Raw genomic sequence first — 17510 nt, forward strand, 5'->3', positions numbered from 1 at the left:
ATCTGAGGAAACGATGAGGGTTCAGTTTCAGTTGTCTCAAATTTGTTAAAACAGAAGTTCGGGCGAGTTGGTAGTTCATGACGCACGAGGACACAGCGCAACCGTAACAAACACTAGGACAACGTTCACAGTCACACCAAAAGAAAGGGACACTTACACAGCGCTGACTTCAACTCTTTGTATATTCCCGCCTTTTCTCTTCTTTCACGTCTAATGCATAACCTAGGCCTCATCTTTTTCTTTCTTTGCTAAAGGTTAACTGTAAAAGTTTTAACCTTTATCAAAGAAAGAAAAAGATGAGGCCTAGGTTATGCATTAGACGTGAAAGGAGAGAAAAGGCGGGAATATACAAAGAGTTGAAGTCAGCGCTGTGTAAGTGTCCCTTTCTTTTTGTGTGACTGTGAACGTTGTCCTAGTGTTTGTTACGGGTGCGCTGTGTCCTCGTGCGTCTTGTCTCAAATATCTCTATTTTCTCGGTTTTATTATATTAACGCTCACTAACAATGTGCTTGTGCTAGGGTTTGTGCTTTGCAGTACATATGAAGTGTGATATATGTCCTCTCATTTATTTCATTCATCGGCGGCAAAAGTTAAAAGAACCAATATTGAATCTAATACAGACTTTTCCTCACATTGATTAAAAACCTGGTTTTAGTGTTGTCTTCTAAACACTAAATTAATAATACCACCTCAGTCAGGTTGGGGACGTGAGCAGCCTTCTTAGCTAACTAAAGCAATCTACATTTTCTTGCGTTCTTTTTTGTTTTATATAAGTATAATACACTTTTCTATTCTTACATCTTAACTAACACTTATCGGAAGCGAAGAGCCACACTTACAGTTTTCAAAGTAGCTTCCAGCAATTGAGGCCAAGACCTAAAATGTATAACGTTTTAGTTTGTGAGTCTCTCAAGGTTGCTTAGAAGCTACCGACGTCAACTGGCGTCAGAAACTTACACTCAATATACTTATAAAGGAAAAAAAATACATATTCGATGAACGTTTAAAACGGCGGAGGCAGAGCGGCAACGTCGTTAACGAAGGCACCACGGACGTCGACGAGATTTCCAAATCCTGAGACCTTCCGGGATTGTGGCCAAAAGAGAAGGCATTCTTAGTTGATGGAGGTCTGGAAGCAGGTAATAGGATTTTGAAGCGGCAAAGCTGGGGCTGTAATGTCTATAGGCCAAAAGCTGGCGTTAGAGTCATTTGTCTCAATCGATGAGAACGAGAGGCGTTATACATGGGGTGTTATAATGCGGTTTCGGTTTCTACATTGTTGAACCGGCGGTTGAACGTTTGCTGGTTACTAAAAATGGGATCAGAGACTGTTTATAAAAAGAAAGGTTGCGTCTATGGTGCTTGGCCGTCTCAATTTTTGTCAATTGATCCCACAATATCTGATATTCTGGTGTTCTTCTGGGAAATAGTCACATATGAACAGTTTTATTACGTGTTTTTTTCGGAAATTAAAGCACAAGAAATCAAACTGCTTCGCAGCCATTTATTAAAAAAAAACAAAAAACAGTTGCTACATGCTTTGATCAACCGACTTCTGATTGAATCAAGTACCATAATGCATAGGGCTGTGTAGTTCACGAAGGTTTCCGAGAGATTTGCTTATTGACGTCTATAAAATAAAGTTACATTAAACCTGCGACTTTTTAGATAAAAGTTTCAATTCTCACTGGGACGTTTGTTGATTTATAATGGAAATTAGGCAACCCGCAGAGGAGATACGGAAAGAACGCAGGTCCGCCTGCATTCTTTACGTTCCTCCTTTTTAGGCAGGAGAGTTGCACCTCTCCTGTCTAAAACAATACTTCATAGTGTTTAACCGGTTTGTGGAGAGGGAGGGTCAGGAGAGTATGAAAGAGGAAGAGAAAACACTCCACAGAAAAACAGAAGCTATACAGTGTCAAAAATATATTTTAAAATAGAAACTTCGGTTTTTTGCGTAAAATATTTTACAATCGCGTGACAAAACAGATAAAAAAAATGTTATGTCAAAGCTAAATTATTTTGTGTCTTCTTTTTCAGGGCTATTATTTTTAAAACCTTGTCCTGATGGGCAAAGGACTCTTAGGACTACAGGAATCCTCTTTAAAAACAAGTAAGGCATTTAATGTTTTGGGAGAAAATGAACTTAGAGGGGTTGTAAAGTTGATTTGAAAAACACGAAAAAATAAAACATGTATGGGCAATGGCAGAAAGTTCAGTTCTTTTCCAGCTTTATTATTTTACAGATTTCTCACGAAGTACGCGTGGCCGAGTATCCTTCACACCCTGGAGTGTTCCACTTTTATAAATCATTAAAGAGAAAACTAGTATCTTCTTACATAAATATTCCTTTTTTGAAAATCGGAAGTGGCCGTACACAAGTCTGTACTTTAGGTGACCCTTAGGAGAACGATACTTTTATTCCAGATGCACGTTTCGCCATTGCTTTAGTTTCGGACAGTCGTTGAGTTCTCAAAAATGGTCTTCAGGGAGAAACACATACTGCCTGTATCGAGAACATTCCCAAGAAACACTAAAAAAAGCATAGCAATATATTTTTTACAGGATTGGTAACCAGGATTACATCTCGGTGGTTATTTTATGGGTGTATCTGTTTGTCTATTTTAAGTCATCAGAAAGCAAAGTATGTCTTTCGTGCATTACGAAACATTGGTTGATTTAAGGCTGTTCAGGAAATGTTGGCGAAAGTTGTTATAGTTTTAAGGAGGCATTTGAGCTGTACCTACTCGTTCCAATGGAATTGAGAAAGAAATAGGCATCCTGGACTCCAGATTTCTCACTTTTGTTTGTTAATTAAATGTTTTAAGATTGCTTTTTACCTTCACCGAGCGCATTCATAAAAATATAAATTTATTCAACATACCTCTCATATCGGTTACCCCCATTAGACGTATTCTTATACAAAAGCCACTATAAGTGCACGTTAAGATTCATAATAGTATTCAGTCATTAATGCAGCGAGCCAACTGGTGGATATCGGGGTTTATTGATATGATCATACTGAATGAACCAGATGGCAACTCAAGCGAAACTGCCTCTCTAAGGCAGTCTGAAGCGGACCGAAGCTACCATCCACATAATTTAAAGACAGAATAATTATACTTGATAACTAAACGATTCCTCGCAGAATTTTGTTATGCTTTGCCCCTTCTACTTCAGGTTTATCGTAGCGGGTTTTATAGTCATTTTACCTTCTGGCAGCTGGGACAAAAGAATTTTTTTTAATGTTTAACATAACTTTGCCGAATTCCATCCCTAAAACACTTAAGGCGCAATCGCCCATAACGAGATTTATCCCTTATCTTTCAGACCACAACCATTCTGCTCAAAGTACGGGGCTTTTTTGAGTGAACGCGGTTGTTTAATTGCAGTAGACAAATTTTAAGGACTGGCCATGTCGGCATCAGTGACCACTACGAAAAGGAGGATATATAGTGTCTTTTTTTTTCTTTCTCTGCCATTATAAAGAGTGGCAGCGTGCCAACCAAACTCCATGTCCTACATTACAAAAGGTGTAATTATATTGTTATCGCCTTTATAAACATTACACCTCATCACGAAACATTTGCTGCTGTAAAAAGTTCTAGCGGAGATATTTCCGTCTACACAACCTGTGGCTAGCGCGGTGTAGCGTCGGAGGGCAACAAAGTGAAAGGGTGTCTATTTGGTACGTACTTTTAAGTACAACATGCTATTTATTCACTCAAAACATTTCATTAGTCGTGTTTAGTTTTCATAAATAGTCTATTGTCTAATTTGGATTACACGGGCGAAATAAGCTTACACTTACGGGGCTTATAACAAGACTATGGCAAACTTTTCATTAGGAAAGTTAACATAATTTAGCATCAACATCTCAACTAGAAATGAATGAACGAGTGTCTTCTTTTTTTTCCCAGGCGATATTTGTGCATCATTCTGCTTGAATTAAAACTGATTTCAAGATTACGTTTTTTGACATCGACCATTTTGCAAAATGAAAAGTGATATGATATAGGAAAGAAAAATCGTAGAAACGGTTCTATTAAGAAATAATGTAAACAATTTTGTATATTCTCAAGAAAACACCAAGAAAAAAGCTTCTCTTTGCGCGTATATTTGTTTCGTCACATGAATAACTGCGACAGTCCAGACAACGACGTATAACTTTGGGCACCCTTTAAGAAAATGCTACTTTGCTACATTATTCTTCTCCCAATATAGCTATTAGCTCTAGACAAGTACCAAAAGACACAATCCAGAGTCTATTTCTTCCGCAGATGTAGAGCACGAGATTTATAAAGGCTACCTTCGAGCTTATTTCTGTGCGTTCATTTTTTCGACAATGTGCTCCCCTATTTTTGTCAGTGAAGCACGCAATAGACCTCGAGTGTTATAGTGAAATCAATGTCTTGCGATGATAAGGTTAAAAAAGCTATAAAAAACGAGGGTTAAAATTGGAAAGCCAGAAGTTTAGAAACTACGACTGCCGAAAAAGCACCAACTCGGCTGCTATTTGCGTACAATGTCTCAGGATGTGAGCAAATCTTTGTCGTTAGGGCATTGATAGACTGGTTGACGTTAAAAGCGCCATAATAGGTGAAAAGATACTAATTTCATTACGATTAGTTTCGTAAGAAAACAGTAACGATATACTTATTTAACGTTACAAGATCTAGTGTAGGAACCCTGAGATAGTGCACGTTTCGCGAGGTCCATTTGTAAAAAAAACATAGCTGACCGTGTTTGTTCGTGCACAAGCTAAACCAAGACGTTATATATTTTGAAAGGAAGATCATGAGTTTGCTTCTTTCAATCTCTTTCTTTACAAAAAAAATATAGGGACAGAGACATAAAAATAGCCCTGTCAGAAATATAGGAATTCTGAATAACTTCTGAAATATGTCAAGCAATCCTGCCTATCTAAACACAAATCTCATCAACCTCTAATAAAATGAATGGCTATTTACCGTGTATAGTGCGTGGCCACTGATTGTCGTCACCCTTGGAATAAACCCTTGGTCCGTGGAGATGGTATGTCTAGTTAGAGGTTCAAGACAACCATACTCGTAAGATGCTGACGTCGTTTGCACATGGCGGCTAGTTACCTATGGAAACCCCAATGACCTCTATATTCTATACATATCCACTGGGGTATTTTCCGTTTGTCTCGTACATTATTATTCTGATATTTATCAGAATAATAATGTATTCTGATGTAATGTAATAAGTATCTTTCGGTATGGCATAACAGTTTTTGGTAATTGTTCCGCTTCCTGGAGAGCTAGAATTGACAGCATCCTTAAAGCAATCCTAAGGAGCGTCTCCTATAACATACAAATACCTGAAGACACCACTCTTTTCGACATTCTTCAACTGCCTGACTTTCACACCCTCTATGTTCACATTGTTATTTTGAGACATTTCTGGAGCTCTGAATTCAAAACTTTAAGCTCATCATCTCGTGCCCTCCGACACGTGCAACCTTTCCAAATACCTCTTGCGCATGCCCGATACGGTGAAAGTACGCGAGCATATTACGTTCTAAAGCTTTTCTCAGAGCTGCCGGCGGAGCTTCTAGGCCTTACCTCGCTCTGTAAACTTAAGAAATCACTTAGAAGTATGAGTTTTTGATGATCTCTGTTTTACTTTGTTTAATGTTTTCTAGTTTGGGTTGCACTTTTTTAGCCTGGACGTCCTGGACAATCGCTCGTTGGACGCCGTGTACTGCAATTTTGTTTTTCGCCTGACTATTTTTTCTTTTTCTTTTCCTCATCAGGCGCGACACTTTGGTCTTCGTGATTATCGTTATTTTTTATATTAAGTTATTTTAAACCTTATCTATGTACTTGCATCAGTATGTGTGATTCTATGTGTTGCATGCACCCAACTGCTGACTTTGACTTTGGGACATCCTAAGGACGCGAGTATGTCAATCTGTCTTATTTCCTTTTTGTATACCGGGTAGCAATGTTTAAAGTGTTAATTTTAGGGTAGCATCCCACAAGCCTTGTTTTGGCTTTGATGCGCCCGTCACGCAAACAGTGTTGTGCTCCATACAATACATGTATTATTATTATAATTATTAATCGGTAAACTATGCTATGAAAATAATTTGTTCATCTAAACAGCAGAATATTAGGTACTGTCATATGCAGTACACAAACGACAACATTCGATTCACAGTTAAACATCAGCATGGTTGGAGTTAAATGTCATGGTAACAGATTACAGCCTGTAAACTATTACGGTGTTAGTGCTGAAAGTTTCGCTATAACCTCCATCAGGATTAAAAAAAAAGAACAACAAAGGCAGCAACAAGGTCTCAACAACCCCGACCCCCTATACAAAACAGTAACAAACTATATAGCCACCCGACCACAGTATAAAGAAGCCACGGTTGTCAGATGCACCGCCCCCCTTATGCTCTGCCATTGTCATCGCGAAATTCATTAAGGTTAATTGAGGCCACCACTCCGCCCGCTTCAGTAGTGGTATCACCCTTTAACTTTATGCGCAAAATACTGAGTTCCCTCGTCTAGGCGTCCCTTCGTAATAATTTCGTATCGCATACATTTCATTCAACTTGCACGGAGATGGAATCTGACCGATGACATTGACCAATATACCGGCTTAAACTAGCGTATAAGTATTTATATTGAATGCTACACCCAAAAGGAGATACCAACCTGAGAAATTTTCGAGCTGAAACCAAACTGTATAATTAAGAAGAAACAAGCACTTTAGGTCATAAACGTATTTTATGAAAATCATATTCCATCCCAACTTTAAATGAAATATAATTTGCAGTAACAAAACAATTGGCGGTCGTATAGTTCGCAAAAAGAAAGATCCCTGGCTTCGAGGTACTCTTTACTGTCCGTGGATACTGGTCTTTGCGACAACTACAGATAATTGCACCGTTTTGAACTCCTAACTGTCACGCAGAAGGGGATTTCAAGATCGAGTCACGAAATCTGTAAGCTTGTGGTAGTACTTTTCATCATCACTGGTGATGAAAATATTTGTATTCTCGAGTACAGCGGAAAGCTTCGAAATGTAATATGCTCTGGTGGATCGGTGGTGCACGGTAGCTACGAAGATAATCAAACTATTGCGTTTTCCTGGGTGAGACAAAACTGCGCCCCGCCGACACGAAAAATGCAGTGTGAAAATTAACTAAATATTGGAGGAATTTAAAGTAAATGAAACAAACCTACAAATTGTGCTTAAGCAGAAATAATAATTTTCTGAAGCTACCATCTTGATAGCGTTCTCCTGTTCTTAAAAGCACATTTTGTTTTTACACAGTACATTTAAAATTATAACGCATTATACAATAATGTAATTGCATTATACAATAATGCGATTACTCGAGAAAATAAACGCCATTAAGAACTTTGATGTGTTAGTCTGATTTTCTTAAAATGGATAAAGTTATAAAACATTATTTCATTGAAACCAAGAATGATGCCATAAACTCTGATCGGCATATTGCTTCCACTAGCACGAGACTTGCTATAAAACATATCCTGAAGGCGTATATGTTTAGGGACTGGGCTGGACTTCAATTGGCCTATCTGCGGTTTTGGACAAAAAGAAATTAACAATCTAGAAAATTTGGGCAATTGATGAAATCGCGAAAGGGAATCCAGAAGGTCGTAACCAATCTAAATGCCAGTCCTTTCTTTACTGAGCTACTAAAGAAGCTGCACAGACCCTGGCTCACCAAAGGAGAAAAATGTGCAATTAGTAGACAGTTCTGACAGTGTGTGAAATGTAATTTATTTATTCCTTCAGTCGGCAAGCCAAAAAAGATGCGATATTGTGTTCATTTTATTAATCAAATATAGTCCAAAACAATGCATTGTTATTCCCGATCAAACACCGACGAGCGAAGAATAATCTTGAATTTAAATAACAACACATTACCTCCGACTAGTTTTTCTTAATTATGACCAAAAAAAATATAAGGAAGCTACTATGATCGGGCGCATTTAGCGATGGTTTCTGCGATGTTCATAAACGTGCCTAATAATATGAGTCGGGGACATACGAGGAAATGAAAACAAAAGCACAACAAATTGCGAGATTTTTTTGCTAGCTTTGAGTACGCAAAAAGTGAACGATTGCGGTGCATCGACTTTTGTCTCAGTGTTTTAGATGTTTTACTGGCGTCAAAATTGTGCATGACATGTATGCCCCTCTATTATCTTTCCCCTATTGCGAATGCCAGTATAGTCAGCAGAATCTCCGATCAGTCAACAACTGAAAGCTGTTCGCGATACAATAATTGGTTTGACAATATTTTATATAACAAACGAAATGACAAATGGGAAGTAAGGTACGTTGTTGGGCTAGTTGGTTCATCTTAGTAAAACATATAAAATAGCGCAACAGGAACAAGGACAAGAAGTAAGCAGGACAGGCGCTAACTTTCAACTAGTTTTATTCTGGAAAATCGAACACATATATACACACGACAGGGAAAGCAGCACCGCGTAAAAGTTGATTAATTTTTCACCCTATCATTCAAAAACTGAAATTCATTACAATGAAGAACAATAGAAGTGTCGCTGACACATGCCGTCCCACTTTGTTTTGATAAAGAAAGCTTCCAATAGCTCTCGAGCGACCGTCTCTCGGCTTCTTTCTAGTATCCGCATCTGCTGAAGTCGCGGAACACAGCCACACGTGTTGCAATGTATAGGCAAATGAGAGCCATATTTATTTTTTAGTGATAATGTGTGCTCCCGTGCTCGGTCATTGATGCACCGCCCCGTCTGGCCAATGTATACCTTACCACAACTCAGGGGGATTTCGTAGACCACACCCACTGTGCAGTCCACGCAAGGGGTGACGTGTTTTTTGTCACACGGTGCTTTTGCCTCCTCATCAGAGATGCGGGCGCACAACCCAGCCAACTTCTTTGGGGCAGAGAATACAACTGGAACATCGTACTTGGTTGCGACTTTTAGTAGATTGTGGGCAACCTTGTGTATGTACGGAATGACCTCTGGTCTTTTTGTTCTCTGCCTCGTTGGGACCTTTCTTTTCAACCCCTTCATTTTTTGTAAGGCGGTCTCCGCCACAGAAACCAAGACCGAACACGGGAAGCCAGCTAATTCCAGTCTAGAAATTTGATATTTAAAACTAGCATCCGCCTGATGGTCACAAGACTTCAGCAGTGCAGACTCCAGGCACGAAGTTGCAATAGCTCTCTTAACAGTCTTTGAATGCGCTCAATCAAAAGATGCGGATACTAGGAAGAAGCCGAGAGACGGTCGCTCGAGAGCTATTGGAAGCTTTCTTTATCAAAAAAAGTGGGACGGCATGTGTCAGCGACACTTCTATTGTTCTTCATTGTAATGAATTTCAGTTTTTGAATGATCGGGTGAAAAATTAATCAACTTTTACGTGGTGCTGCTTTGCCTGTCGTGTGTATATATGTGTTCGATTTTCCAGAATAAAACTAGTTGAAAGTTAGCGCCTGTCCTGTTTACTTCTTGTCCTTGTTCCTGTTGCGCTATTTTATATGTTTTACTAAGATGAACCAACTAGCCCAACAACGTACCTTACTAAACTATATTTCTTCTACAGTGGGCCCTTTTTTATGTTCTACGTTTAGTGAATCAGCTTCGTGTCTGGTCAGCCATATCGCCTTTGCTACTTGTCGTGCAAGACTCATCTCGTTTTGCTTGAGGAAAGGACTGGTACCCGCGGAAGTATCTATGTTTTTTGGATTCGTGAGACCGTCCTTCGGCCACGTCAAGCGGATTTCCAAGATACTGAGGTCTGAACTCTGGCGCCAAGTCCGGCTCTTCTATGACCTGCTGCATGTCCTGTGCTACACGTATTACACTGACTGTGTGGCTGAGGGCAACTTTCGCTCCTTTCGACGTCTAGCCGCGCAAACTACAGAGTTTTGGTGGCATTGCACCGTTCTTCGAGTGCCCAGGACAGCCGAGAAAAAAGCAACAGCCCCGGATGGTTTGATCGTGCTGGGCGACACCAGCATTCCAGCTCAAATATCCTCTGCCCTCAAGAAAGGACCGAAATTCAGCACCGAGCCAAAGATTCCAGCCCATGAGCTTCTTGCTCTTAATCGCCGAATGTCCAACAAGGCGGCGCAGGAAGACCGTGAACGATGTCTTCTTGATGGTGCTGACTGTCTTCTGCGAACGATGACCAGGAGTTCTCGCCGAGGCAGGGAATCGACTGACAGTGTGGTGACTTTTTTCAGGGAAAAAGGTCTTCGACTCTTACAAGCGGACAAAGAGGGCGGCTTCGTCGTTATGCCGTCTGATATTTTCAAGGACTGTGCAGAAAAGGCCGTCATGAAGAACTTTGCCCTGGCTGACGTCAAACCGCTAAAGGTAAAGAAGACTGCTCTTTCTTTGTGTAAGAGCCTAGAGCTGCAAAAACTGGCAAAAGCTGTCGGCGATTCGAAAAACGTTACTTTAAAGGCTTTTTTTAATGTGAAGACGCATAAGGAGGGTTTTCCGTTCCGAAGCATTGTTAGTGAGAAAGGTACTTGGCAACAGGAGGTCAGCAAATATCTGCTAAAACACCTTAATGGGCTTACTATGAATGACCCCTTCGCGACCAGGAACTCGTTGGACGTGATTGAAGAATTAAGAAGTAACAATTTTGTTGGTTACGCTTTTTCTATTGGTGTAGAGGATTTGTTTTATTCAGTGCCGCATGAAGAAATGTACCGCTCTGTCATCGGGTGTATCGAAGCAAGTGGCGTGGTGGCTTTCCAGAATGCTTCTGGTATTCCTCTGGACAGCTTCATGGCATTACTGGAATTTTATCTGAGTAGCACGTTTGTGTCGTTCGATGACAAGCTGTTTATCCAGCGCAAAGGCATTTGTATTGGGTCATGCGTCGCTCCGGTGATTCGTAACATTTTTTTGTCCGCTGTTGATCGTGAATTGAATCGTATTTTAGACGCCGACAATGTTCTTAAGGTTTTTAGATACGTGGACGATTTTCTTGTACTTTTAAAAACTAACACCCCTGTGACGCACTGTGATACAGTACAAAGTATTCTGTCAGCTTTTGAACAACATGGGAAAGGTTTATTTTTTACTCATGAGCTTCCTGACAACAATCATTTGCAGTTTTTAGATATTAACATCACCATCAACGAACGACGTGTGTGCTGGATGTATCGACCTCGCGCGCGGAAAGAGTTACTTCCTTTTGATTCAGCGCATTCAAAGACTGTTAAGAGAGCTATTGCAACTTCGTGCCTGGAGTCTGCACTGCTGAAGTCTTGTGACCATCAGGCGGATGCTAGTTTTAAATATCAAATTTCTAGACTGGAATTAGCTGGCTTCCCGTGTTCGGTCTTGGTTTCTGTGGCGGAGACCGCCTTACAAAAAATGAAGGGGTTGAAAAGAAAGGTCCCAACGAGGCAGAGAACAAAAAGACCAGAGGTGATTCCGTACATACACAAGGTTGCCCACAATCTGAAGAAAGTCGCAACCAAGTACGATGTTCCAGTTGTATTCTCTGCCCCAAAGAAGTTGGCTGAGTTGTGCGCCCGCATCTCTGATGAGGAGGCAAAAGCACCGTGTGACAAAAAACACATCACCCCTTACGTGGACTGCACAGTGGGTGTGGTCTACGAAATCCCCCTGAGTTGTGGTAAGGTATACATTGGCCAGACGGGGCGGTGCATCAATGACCGAGCACGGGAGCACGCATTATCACTAAAAATAAATATGGCTCTCATTTGCCTATACATTGCAACACGTGTGGCTGTGTTCCGCGACTTCAGCAGATGCGGATACTAGGAAGAAGCTGAGAGACGGTCGCTCGAGAGCTATTGGAAGCTTTCTTTATCAAAAAAGTGGGACGTCATGTGTCAGCGACACTTCTATTGTTCTTCATTGTAATGAATTTCAGTTTTTGAATGATCGGGTGAAAAATTAATCAACTTTTACGTGGTGCTGCTTTGCCTGTCGTGTGTATATATGTGTTCGATTTTCCAGAATAAAACTAGTTGAAAGTTAGCGCCTGTCCTGTTTACTTCTTGTCCTTGTTCCTGTTGCGCTATTTTATATGTTTTACTATGACAAATGGGAACTTTATCTTCCCACGTTGCATTTCTAGTTGCTCTTGGTAGTAGTGTAATTTCTCATGGAAGACCTTATAACAGGCCTTTTTTTGTTTTGTTTTTTCATCTTTTGCTTAGGCGATAAACGAATGTGCTTCAATGACAAAATTCTGAAAGTATCAATCAAGAAAGGATATTTAAAAGGAGCTGTTTATTCAGAAGACATAAGTAGTGCCTGAATATAAAAATAGCGGGAGCTAAAAAAAAACCTATCCCGAGGAACTTTTAATGTGCATCAACCGTCTTCAGAGCCCTAAAGCTTACGCTCAAAAATCAGAATGCATCCACGCTTCGCAATTCAACCGTGTATGTATATTGGCGCGTATTTTAAATCCGATGTTTATGCTACATCCAGCAAAAAAATTGTTAGAAGAACGAAAGCGTGCGCTATAAATAAATGTCGACAACGGAGATTCAAGACAGCAAGGCAACGTGAAGAGCCATTCAAGTAAAAAAAAGTAAGGAGAAACCCAACACTATTAGAAAGACTAATCTATGACACGGGTCGAACGAAACACAAAAAAGTTCCGTCTAAGATGCAATATAAGCAGCTTTATAATAAGGAAAGCGTTGGGCTTGAGTGGAGGACCAAAACTAGAAAGGATTAGGAGAGAGGAAAATTAACTGACACAGAAAGAAGAATGGAACACTCAGAGGGGAACATGCTGTGTGCGCGAAGCAAGATATTGTGAATGATGCAGCAGCGCTTCCCGAAACAACGAATGCAAGTTAAGTATTTTTTATTCCTTCGATTCTTTTTATCTCAACAAACTTCAGACGGCAGAAACGAGCGGAGCAGCGACGCTCTTGCTGCAGTATGCGAAAATGGTTTCTAGGTTTGTCGTGGCACCTTTATTGTTTAACGGAAAAAACTAATATTTTTGAAGTATGCATATAATGTCTCCGGAGGCTTGAGGTTAAGAAGGGATCAAGCGAAGATATTTTTTCTCTGCGTTAAGTCGCAACTGAGAGCACGAAAAGACATAACACGTAAAAAAGGGAAAGCTACAAATTGAGTGACTCTTTTTTGACAAGGATATCAAAGACGGATTAAAGTTCGTGATCCACGTTTTGTTGTTGATACGAACATTGTGGGTCTACAAAAGTCGCGCTTCTTTTGTAACTTCGCTTTGTTCGACTAATCTCTGTGCAACTCCTTTGTTAGTCTCTGATGCCTGGGGATTCCAACAAACCGGCGGTATGCTCATCGGAACCAAACATTGCATTGTATGTTCACCCGTTATTGACAAATTGCGTGACAAATCAAAATGTCTTTGGGCCGTTTTAAACGCAACGCGTCTTTCACTTTACTTCGTTGAGTCAGCGTTATATTTGGAGCACGGTAGCTATGAACTGTAGCAGCTGAAACCTCTGCTATGATCTCGACGAAATTAGTAATTAATCAGAAATTAAATAGTTTTAATTTTTTTTTGTAAAATCGTCCGCTTTATTAGATACGGGAGCATGCTTTCTGCATTTATGTCTCTGAAAAGGAACGGCCCCTACCGTGGCTATTATGAATCTCACAAGTTGAATCTGGCGCTCGTAATGACTATAAGCAATAAGCTTTCATAATGCTGCATTAATAAAATATTCTCTACGGCTTCGAACAAACGTAGTGTGACGAAAAATGGCTGTTTGGGCTAGTTGGTTGAGTGGTTTATAGTGGTAGTTTGATGCAATTTGTCCTGTTTCGTGAAACCGAAGGAACAATCACCAACACGCACGTAATGACTGTAAGGAATAAGCATTTGTAGTGCTGCATTAATAACAAATTCCCTACGGCACCAAACAAACGTAGTTCCCCGAAGAATGGCTGTTTGGGCTGGTGGGTTGATTGGTTTATAACGGTAGTTTGACGAATTTGTCTTTTTTGTGAAACCAAAGAAACATTAAGCACAAAGCGCGTACATTTTTGTTCTTAAAAGTTTGCTCGAAGTAACTTGTGAGCTCGTTTAAAACCATTTAAATAATGTGTAAAACATTGTAATAGTTCTTTATTCCTTTGTTGAAACTACACACCAAGTTTTAACTTTTTTGCAAAGTAAAAAGAAGCGTTTTTAATGGCGGTAGTAAAGTCTTCTCGTTATAAAACGCAGTGCGATAGTTCCGTGGCAGTTGTCAATGCATGGCGTTTTTCGCCTTTCTGCCTTGACAATGACTGGACACATTTGATATCCTTTTCTTGTGTTAAAGTTTTAAATATACAAAAATAACCTTTTCACGCAAGAATATAATTGAAACGCGCTGTGCAAACATGGTACAAGATTTAAGAATGTGAACAAGAAAAGTTTCTAAATGATAAACAACCGCTCTCACTGAAGCTTTCGCTTTCTGGCATGAAAGGTGTTCTAAATTAATACGTATTATTTGTTCTCATCGTTGAAGTGTTTTTCTAACCGGCGAAGGCTTACAGCTTCAAAAACACGGGATATTTGCAGTCCCGTGTAACTTAACACTATCACAAAATCTACAATTCGTTTCAGATTAAGCGCTTTCGTAGCGCCTATCTTGTAATCCGAACAGTAACCTTCCAACTCCATGGTCACCCCCTCCCCCCCCCCCCCCCCCCCCCGGTGTTAGACAGTATGTATATAGGTACTATGGTGGACACTGTTAGCTATAACACGGCAGCGGCGGCCGTCCCGTACTCCCAGCGCCCCATAGCAGGCGCCGTCCGAAACTCCGCGCATACACCGTGCGGTGGACTGGCTTTTCCCGTTTGCGAGCACACCCTCGCTTTGTCATCTGCTAGGCGCAGAGCAGGCGGTGCCACGTTATTCCACTCACTGGTTTAATGCCACTCACTGGTTTAATCTAGAACATTATTTTTCTCACCTTTATAACAAACAACGTTGACACGTTGAAGCTACCGGGTAAGAGACGGAGGCATTCGAATGACCCCTTCGCACAATGTAACTCGCTCCGTTCAATATACTTCATCTTCCGGAAGCAGCTTCTCGAAAGACTGCAGGAGACTATCAGTCAGCAGGTGTAAAGCAAACCTGTTTTCAGCCGATGATGCTGCAAACTCTCCAAACTATTAGAGCGGAAGCAATACCGCAGCTCTATCACATTTTTTTTGTTTTTTAAAGCTATGGGTCAAAGCACTCATAACCTTTCTACTACTGCCTATAAAAATAGCTCTGTTATCGTTACACGACGGGAACAATAAAGCCTTACCTCAAACGCCTAACATACTATCCATTGAAAGCAGCGCACCCTTTTCCTGGAGGCTGCAACTTTGGCGCCCGAGGCACTTTCGTGTATCGAAAGTGCCCGTAATATCCGGCGGGAAAGAAAACAGCCCGGTGAAAGTCACCAACTTTCTTCCATACCTCCTGCCGGCATCTTCAAGAAATAATAATATAGTATACAGCCTCGCCCGACGCCTCTATCGGAGCTTCACGGTAGACTGGGCCCCTTCTTCGCAAGAACAGGACCAGCAACCTTAGGATCTCTGTAGCCTGCCGCGATTGCGGACAATGAAGAGTCTTGTAGTGCTGTTTTCCTTCGGCTTCATCACTAACCGAGCGAAAAAATATAGGCACAACAAAAATGCAAGAACACATAAAATAAGGTTCTTGCGGAAGGGTTGTAAGGAAGCGCACTCTCCGTGTTCTCTTGGTTGCTGTTCAAGCGAGTGGAAACAACAACGTATGGCGACGCCCGATGCTTCGCTCCGCCTCCGATAAAGAGGATATTAATTACTTCGCAGTAACCTTAGAACCCGGTGTGAGCTTCCTCTTTTTGTTTTTCTCGGTGCTTGTTTCGCTTACGATGAATCCATCGGCGATTATGTTTGTTGCAATGATCTAATGAAGGACGAGAGAATATACTGTCTCTTGCACCATCAAAGACCCACTGGTAAAGGAAAAGCGCGGCCGAGGTGGTGTTTGGCGGGGATGCTGCTTACGCTCCGAGCGATTCCATTCGGCCCCCGAGGGTAGGATTCAATCGGGGCTCACTAAAACTCAATGCGCGAACTTTAATATTTGCTTACTCCGCTCTGCCTGCTCTGAAATTTTGCACCAGAAGCAAGTGATAGAAAAAGTCGTGACTATGCTCCTTTTGAGCCTTCGTGATCTTATCTCTTGGCTTCACGCCGGTAAAGCGCGCGTTTCCGCTACACCGAAACCAAAAAGGTGCAAAGCGCGTTCAGGCCCGTTAGTGTCCTACCCTGGAAGCGGAATTGAATCGTCTGAAGCGCGTGCAACGCTCCCGTCCGCCGCTGTCTCGGCACGCGCTCCCTGTGGGTCGTTGATATTACAGAAAACTGTACGTCCCGTGCGAGACTCTAGCTTTCCGGGGTTGTTGGAGAGATAAGAGAAACTTTCTTCTACGAGCGTGCTGTCAGCCTGCGGTAAAATCAATGTCATCAAATTGTCGTCTTTCGAGGTTGTTCACTCGGAAGCCTCTCAAAGTGCCACCGGCTGATACATCAATGACATTGTGCTACGTCATTTGGAAGCTCAATATTGCGCAACTAATGACGCCGTACTAGCGCTCAGTCGGGAGTTGCGAGAAAGTCTTTATGTCATGCGCCGCTCGCTTATCCTGCCAAGCGAAAATTTGTATTCGACACCCTAAATTGGATTTTACGGTGTAGACAAGATAGAAAGGCGTCACGAAATCGAAAATACAACAAAAAGAAAAACTGAATGTGTGTCTTAAGGGATCACTCAAGCGGAAAGGTTCAAATTTTGCTCAACTCATATGTGCTTATGGCTAAGCTTGCATCGCAGCCCTGTATTAGTGACACGTTCAGGCGCGAGTTTCCACTTTGAAAGCATATGCACTATATGTGTGCGTAGGTGCGAGTAAACTAAAAATGCAGAATGTGCGGTCTAAAAAAAAAACAGGAACAATAATGAAACACGTATCTGCTGATCAGTAAACGAAGATAGATAACAAATCACACCAGAAACCAGATGAATGCATTTAATTCCAAGATATTGTAAAAAAAAAAAAATATTTATTTAGAAATTTCTGTGAACGTGGTAGCATATATTCATTTCAATTCAATGTTTTATTCAGACAACTACATCAAGCCACCTGCCGTCTTCGAATTATGAAAGTTCGTTTGTTTTCAACCAGATAATAAACGCAAATATCTTAACTACACTGCTTAGGGACTCCCATCTGACACATTGCTATGCAAAAACTCAGGATAATTTTGAAAAAGAGCTTTTTTAATGAAACAACCACACGTGAGCTGTACTCTGTAGATACCAGATACTTTACTACCGATATGGAAACAAATGCCATAGTTCTCTTCAATGATAGAAGCGACGCGCTAAAGTCGGTTCATAGGGCCTTTCTCTTGTCTTCTCACGCTCAAAAAGATAAGTAAGTTTTCTTCTAGCATATGTAATGCTTTTTC

This window comes from Ixodes scapularis, unplaced genomic scaffold (assembly GCF_016920785.2).
Source record: "Ixodes scapularis isolate PalLabHiFi unplaced genomic scaffold, ASM1692078v2 PGA_scaffold5__190_contigs__length_132052651, whole genome shotgun sequence".
NCBI lineage: Eukaryota > Metazoa > Arthropoda > Arachnida > Ixodida > Ixodidae > Ixodes > Ixodes scapularis.